The sequence below is a fragment of the Cyanistes caeruleus genome, chromosome 2 (assembly GCF_971803275.1).
Source record: "Cyanistes caeruleus chromosome 2, bCyaCae1.hap1.1, whole genome shotgun sequence".
Classification (NCBI taxonomy): domain Eukaryota; kingdom Metazoa; phylum Chordata; class Aves; order Passeriformes; family Paridae; genus Cyanistes; species Cyanistes caeruleus.
The window spans coordinates 20,116,936-20,124,932 of record NC_141702.1 but is presented as its reverse complement, the minus strand read 5'-3'; the positions used below and the strand labels follow the sequence as shown (position 1 = coordinate 20,124,932).

Below are 7,997 nucleotides of genomic sequence, written 5' to 3'. Positions count from 1 at the left end.
GTGTGGAGAAAACAGAAGGCAATACCACCCCTAACATGAATGCTACTAAACTTGTTTTGGAAGAATCAGGTAATTGCAGTTCAAGGTGGAAAGCTAGCCATTTGTTTTGCATGAGAACATGTTTTACAGTTTCCTCTCCTAGCTCCCTTTAGGACACTGCCATTATAGTATTTTATTTACCTTGCCCATCTCCAAGACCCTTCTACTTATTTCCTCCCTTGTTTTACTGTTCTGGGAACTGGAGTTAAAAGCAAAACAGACCCTTGGATCTGCAGCAAGCTGGATTAACTGGGATAAGCAGCCCTCCCTCTCCTCCCCTGCTCTGCTGTTTGCAGCTGAGTGATAACATCAACCAGCCCTTGTTCCTTGCACTGTCCCATGTGTTTTTTCTTTCTGCTTTTTTTTTTTAACCTGTGACTGGCTTTAATTCCACATGCGCCAGTGAACAGCAGCTGCTAATGCTTGATCTAACCACTATGAGAGAAAAGCTTTTACACAGCCTGCAACCTGAGCTTCTGCAAACACAATTCAAAACTCCAGCTGGTCAAGGTGCACCTCTGCTCACATTTCCTTTTATCAGAGGGCTGCAGGGGATCGTTCTGGGCAGATTATTTACTCTCCCCTGTATGCAGCCTTGCATTTCATATTGGAGCTTGACACCCAGTAACTAAACAGATAAATAGTCTTGAGTAAAAAAAATACTTGCTTTTTGTAGGATATACTTAGATTATTAGGGGATCACACACTGTTTGTTTATTTTAATAAGCAGGCAGGAGCCAAGACGTGGATGCTTGTCCGCACCAAAACTCTCTCCCTGTTTATTTTCAATCCTTTTTGCCAGCATAGCTGAGAATCCAACATGAGTGAAAATAAGAATGTCAGGCTCCAAATTCCTCAAGGTATGGTGGTAAAGCCAACATAGTTGATGTAGTTTGGTTACTGCCTGGTGGTATTTAAAAGAACTTTGAAAAGCGGTCTGACCCACAGTACAGGCTGGTGCTGAAGGTTCTGTATCCAGAGCAGGAAGGTAAGAAAAGCCAAACACTATGAGAAGACCAAAATCAGTGGAGGAAAACCACATACACGTATGCAGGAGGAGCATGAAAAGGCTGTCAAGCCTGTTTCCTTCAGGCTTTCTTCACTGCTTTTACTGGCTGGCAAGGAGAAGTGCTTTTTGCAATGCAGTGGCTGAGACCTGGGCTGGTTCTCACAGACAGGCAGGGGAGACCCTGCTCCTCCTCCCCCAGTGATTGCAGAGGAAGGCAACGAAGCTTTGTCTTAGCCTCTGAGGTGAGGCATGAGTCCAAGCCTCTGCCTCTTTAGTTGATACCCTCTACTCAGCAAAGAAGCAAAAATGTCCTTGAAATGTGTGGACATGATAGGCACTTGTTTGCCTTGGGTGTCCCCAGGGAATTCTCAGCTAGTATAGATCCTTCTGCATTGCACCAGTTTGGGGAACATTATAGAGATCCCTCTTGCTTTATAACCAACCGTGTTACGTAAAGCATCTGGATGTGCTACCCTCTGAGAAGATATGCCAGCTCCAAGAATCTCATTCAGATATTTCAGATATGATAATCACCCATTTAAGGAACTAATTGAAATTGGATGAGTTTCATATCTCCCCCAGTTTTAGAAAAGAAAAATCATAGGCCAAATATAAATTTCATAAATGCTTGAAAAACCCTCTACAGGAAGAAATTTGGCAGAGGACATCAAGACCAGGCCATTTTGAGCAAATAAAAGAACCTAAAGCAAGACTTTGAAGTCTGACCTTCAGAATATATAATAATACACTGGATTGAAGAGGTAATAAATACCAGAGAGTGGGACAGAATCTATCTAATTAAGCAGTTTTAGCCATGTTTTGGCGTTCTTTTCAATTATGTTTCTTACTAGGATTTTCAAACCATCACACACACATACCATCACAGTTTTGCAGTGATCTTAGTTCTGAAAACACTTGGTTTTTTTTTTTCCTCTATGCAAAGCAACACATCATCAGTTATTTTATAGTCAGATCCACTTCAGTGGTTTCATTTCCATTACAGCAGTGGAAAGCTGTGACTGTGTCACTTCACTGAGAACTATGGGCCAAGCTCATTTTTCTGAGCTTTATGTTAAAATCAATGGATTAGCTAATAGGATAGATACTGCCATGTGAACCAGAGCACTGATTTCTTCTACTCCATATGGAGAGACTAAAAACTGTACTTTGTTACTCTGCTTTTCCAGAATCACAAAACAGATGAGCTGAAAAGGACTTCTAGAGATCTAGATATTCCCACGTATTATTTACAGCTCTGTTGATTGTTTATGCAGAGTTGTAAGTAGAGCAGAGGGCAGGGTCATATCCTTTGACCTGCTGGCAACACCACTTTTAATGCAATGCAGGAGGTTCTTGACCTTTACTACAGTTATTTAGTGTTAGGTCACGGTCAGCTTGTTTTCCACCAGGGTCCCCCACTCCTTCTCTGCAGATCTGCTTTCCAGCTGGTTATCTCCCAGAGTCTATTGGTGCATGGAACTTCTCCTCCCCAAGTGCAAGACTCTGCACTTCCCCTCATTGAACTTCATGAGATTCCTGCCAGCCCATTTCTCCAACCTCGTCAGGTCATGTCCCTTTGAATGCCCATAAAACTCCCTGGTGTGTCAACCACTCATTCCAACCTTTCATTTTCTGCAGTCTTACTGAGTCTTCTCTCTGCCCCAACATCTAGATCAATAATGATGTTATGAGAGACAGTGTTAAAAGCCCTGCTAAAGTCAAGATAAACATCCCCTGTTCCTCAGTTTCATTGCAGAAGGCTATCAGCTCAAGCATCTTTTTCCTCTTTGCAAATCCTTGCTGACTATGCCCAGCCACGTTCTTGCTCTTATGTTTAGAAACGTTTTTCAGGATTGTATGCTCCATCACCTTTCCTGTGATTAAGACTGCCTGGCCTGTAGTTCCCCATATCCTTTTTCTCACCTTCCTTGAAGACAGTGATGTTTGCTCTCTACCAGTACTCATGCTGGGTTCTGGGACTGTGAGCAGCGGCGGCAGATTTGCATCAGGTTCACTGCCCAGTAAATGCATCATGCTGTGCTATTGAGAGGAACTCTCTGAGGACATTGGAGGCTGAATGTTGTAAGAGGTGGACACAGAATGATCTGTTCCAAATATGACCAACACTATCTGGATATCTATCACAAAAGTCACCATGCTTCCCTCATAGTCCAAGATAGAATATGCCATGTTAAAAACTGTTAACACTAAACTTCTGCCTGGTCTTGAAGCTTACTTTTTTTCCAGTTCCAGTTTTCTTCCAAGACACTTTTCCAGCTGTTCACAAGTCTTCTCCTTTTCTATCTTCTCTTCATACTTCATTTTCTCATCTCATGCTATAACAGCACAGTAACCACAATTTTCAGTCTTTGCCTAATATTACTTCTCATTGAAAACACCATCCTATGTGGAAATTAATTCCTGATTGCATATGGTTTCCGTAACCTAGGTTCCTGAGCTGTACATAAGCACCTGGTTCTTGGTGAAGCAATCCTGCTGAAACGAGGGCTTTGTGGGGCACTGGTTCTCACTGGATGTTCACACTTCCCATAGATGCACTCAGTCACAGCCCCAAATGCCCTGTTGAATCACTCACCCTCTGTGGGATGTCCTCTGTGCCCTGGCTGAATTCATTGACTCTGTGTGCCATCTCAAGGAGCTGACAGGCTTTCTGCAGACTGATGTGTCACTGGGACAGAAGTGGCAGATGGCCCCTCCTGTCCTCAGGCCTTGAATTATGCGAAAGAAAAAGCTTTTAGTCCTTGCCGAGCTGGGTGACACATGCCTCTTGCAGACTCACAGATATATCATAACTCATAGAATCATAGAATGGATTGAGCTGGAAGGGACATTAAAGACCATCTAGGTTCAACACCCCTGCAGTGGGACAGGATGCCTTTCACTAGACTTGTAGGAATGGAGCATCCACAGCCTCCCTGGTCAAGCTGTGCCAGTGCCTCACCACCCTCACAGTAAAGGATTTTTAAAACTTTTTTAGTATCTAATATAAGACTACTCTTTTTCAGTTTGAAGCTATTCCTCTTATCATGTTTCCACATACTCCTGTAAAAAGTCCTCCATCTCACTTGTGGTCTTCAAGTACTGGAAGGCTGCAATTAGGTCACCCCAAAGCTTTTTCTTCTCTAGGCTGAACAATCCCAATTCTCTCTGCTACTGTTTCTCACAGCAAACGTGCTCCATCCCCCTGATCACGTTGGTGGCCTTCTCTGGACTCACTCCAACATGTCCTTCCTGTGCTGGATGCAGCCCTGCAGGTGGGGCCTCACCAGGCAGAGCAGAGCAGAGGGACAGAACCCCTCCCTCACCTGCTGCCCAGGCTGCCTTTGATGCAGCCCAGGACACATCTGGATTTCTGTTCTGCACAGGCACACTGACAGGCCATGTCCAACCTCTCATCCACCATGCCCACCCTATCTTTGGGGTTTTTCTACATGAGGACCCAAGTGCAATGTGCACCTAACCTAGTGGTACAGCAATGTGTGGGACACTCCAGTGCCACTTGTGAGAGCTAAGCTGAGAGATCAGAACTGGTGTATAACCATGGCAATAATTTTTATATGCATCTATGCACCTTTATCCAATATATAAAAGATGATTAATAGTACAATTTGTAAATAGTTTTGCACTCCATGTGTTATTCAAGGCTCTGTCATTGTACCCAGACTTAACAAAAATCAAAGAAACATCACTGATCTCCTTGAAATGCCTTGTGGTTTACTGCTTTATTATTTTACATGCCTCCTCTAAATTAGCCATGGTTAGTATGTACAGGTTTGTGCATGGCACTGACTGCAGTGTAACTTGCACGTACCTGAATATTATATAGCATGATTAATGGTGAATTCTTAAACACCAGCTTTGCTGGTAGGGATTGAGTGCAGTCATCTGTGTGACCTAAATTGCTTCATGAGCTGGGGTTGCTAAGAGAGAGTGCATAAGTGATGGGATAACATTATGAAATCATGTTTTCTCTTGTGGACCTAGAAACGTCTGCAGTCAAATACAAGTGGATCTAAGTTTGCTTTGGGGTGTGATGAACTCATATATTTGCTGTTTCACACAGGAACAGAATTTTAAAAGTCCTTTTCTGAAGGGCTGCTTTGCTGAATGTTAAGATTGGGCAAGAACTCCATCCTCTCACTGACATTTGCTACTTGTGTTTGCTGCCTGCCAGTGGACATTTTCTCAGCTCTTCAGTGCTGGAGGGTTTACAACAACCATTACACAGCTCTGCAGGTACATGCAGAGCTCACCTGCTGTGCCATGAGCAATTCCCAGCAGCTCCAACAGCCCCTGGCTTGCAGCAGCAGCAGCACCAGCAGAGAAGCTGCATTGGAAGACCAGCCTGGAAAGTTCTGTGTACTCTAAATGTTCACTGACACCATGAAGGATCAGCTTGTTTCAGGCTTTTAGGAAAGTTTTCTGTATCAAAAGGGTACAACGAATAGTGACAGTTCAAGTCAGATCAAGATAAATCACCTTTTAGAAAAAGGGGGAAAAAGATTACTTGTAACATAGTAAACTAGCACAGCAGGGCTTTTCACCTAGGTTTGGCACACCTCTGGTTTTTCTTGTTTACTATGAACGTATATATGAGGTCTGTAATTTGTTAAGTAAAGTATCTATGGGTAAAGGGATTGTTCAAAGCATCATTTTTACAATATTCAGGGGGAGATCCTTGAATATCCCAGGGAAAATCAAACCAATCTCCTCAAAGACATTTATATGAATTTTCTGTCATTCCATGGAAATAATGATTTTTTTCTGTGATAAAGATAAATCAAACCCTACATTCCTCCATAAGAGAAAAAAATAAAAAATTGAATACATGTTCTAGTTATCAGGAAAGTTCTGTAACTGTGGAGCTAAAAGGCCATATTCTCATTCAACATTTCCTGCCTTAAGCAAAGGCTAAAAATTGGATAAACTGTTTATTTGCTCTAATTATGGAGCAAATGGAGGAAATAACTGAAAAGGTGCATTTATTAGTAACACTATGAGAAAACAAACTGGGTCTGAGTCAGCACACAATTGTGTTCCTGCGTGTCCTTAGGATCATGGTAGCTCAATTATGGAAAAAACAGTTGTCCTCAGAATAGCACTATTGAGCAGGTCTATGGCTAACATGATCCTAGAGAAAGAATTCAATATTTTATTTCCAGCATCCTAGGTTATGTATGTAAAGACAATTTTTCTTCATAAACTCTGATGGAATCCTTTCAATGCCAAATGCATTATTCTGGCATCTAGCCCTAGTTATCATTCTTCCCTAAAGTGAATAGATTTTACATTTGTTTCTATTTCTCATGGAAAAAATAAAATTCCAGCCCTAATTCTTCTTTCACTGAAATGATAGTGAGGTTAGAAAGCTCTGTAGACATAGATAGTACTGCTATTTTCAGAAGAAAGCTCTCAAAACTGTCGACTAAAAACCTTCAAAATAATTGAAAGAAAACAAATTTTCAGTGGTTCCACCCTTTCGATCTTGTACAAAATGAAAAGAGGATACAGGATTGCATGAATGTCTGTGGTAAAATTTTTCTTTTTCTAAGATGAAAATGTTATTTTTTGATTGTTCTAAGATAAAAGCTTCAATACTTTTTTTTGGCAGTGTGATGCATTTCATATCAATAATCCCATGATTACTTACCATTTAAGGGGTATATGAATACTGTGAAGAGTTTATCAACTTGCCCTTTGTCTTGGCTTACTGCCTAATTGGGAATATGACTTTGATCAACTTCCAGTTCAGCAGGCTTTGGTGTTTCTGTTATGTAAACACACATGAAAATGGCTATATATATTGCAATGATTATTAAACCATCAATGTCTGCAAACTCCAGAAATGTCTGTGTTGTGAGATTCATTTTCATTGCTAACCAGACCGTATTAGGGGAAATCCACTATTTTGTAACTGGTGTGTCAGTTCTTTCACAGTGGTGAAACTCTCTTAGGAAAGACACAGAGGAATTCTGAAGAAAAATTGCTCCTAATGAAAGAATCATGCAACTGAATGGAAAGAGATATGATGAAATGATGAAATCTTCATTTAATGGTTTAGAACATTAGTCAGGTTTTAAAATTATATATGTGTCTGCTTTTCTTCTTCCTCATTCATCTATTCATTCATACTGCTCTCCAAAAAGTGAACAGTATTTCTAATTCTGGAGAAGACAAGAGTCTATATGCAGCTCTGTTTTACATTTCAGGTTGCTGTATTTTTAAATGTTACTAACTTTTTACTGGTAGATAGATCAGCAATTGGATGAGGGATGCATATTTACAAATAGCTCTGCCAACCCCCTCCCCTAAAGTAAAAAGCAATAAAAGAAGTGAAATGTTGATGTATTTCATAATCCTGATGTGTACTTGTGCTTTTTAGAATCATGAATCTTTATCAAAAAAGTGACTGAAAGGCTTTGTCATTGTGAACTGTGTTCTTACTGATTTTTTTTTAAAGCTAGGTTCAAATCCATACAATCAACTGGTTGTACTTTCCCTCTAGCACTGCTGATGTTGAAGTAGCCAGAGAACAGTGAGAGAACACTGAAATCTCAATATACAGTGCATGTTGAGTCTGTATTTTGAAATATTGTATTTATAATCAGGAATCCAAAACAAAATTCTCAAAATTTTTAATTATGAACTGCAGGGGACATGTTGCCAATAAGGGGTGGGTGCTCATGTGGCGCTTCTGCATAGCTGCACTGTCAGGCATGTCTGAAGTTGGCCTTTCTGAATCAGTCCCTGTGTTCTTAGGAAAAGCTTGGTTCTACATTGTGTTCAGGCAACAACATGGGGCCTCTTTCCCTTCAGAATTACAGAAATTTCACAACTGTTAATGTCTTTAATAAGGTCTGTGATTAAGTAATTTAATTGCCCAAGTTTAGATTAAGATATTAGCAGTATTTTGAAAATGTTTGCTTTG

The 7,997-nt window shown here is 40.7% G+C and overlaps 1 long non-coding RNA gene across 1 annotated transcript; it reads left to right on the top strand.

Moving 5' to 3' along the window:
• The first annotated feature begins 766 nt into the window (after window positions 1–766).
• Window positions 767–7,422, top strand: LOC111925909 (uncharacterized). Its single transcript, XR_002862560.2, has 2 exons — window positions 767–899; window positions 1,695–7,422. It is a non-coding gene; the product is annotated as an uncharacterized LOC111925909 (long non-coding RNA).
• Window positions 7,423–7,997: the final 575 nt, after the last annotated feature.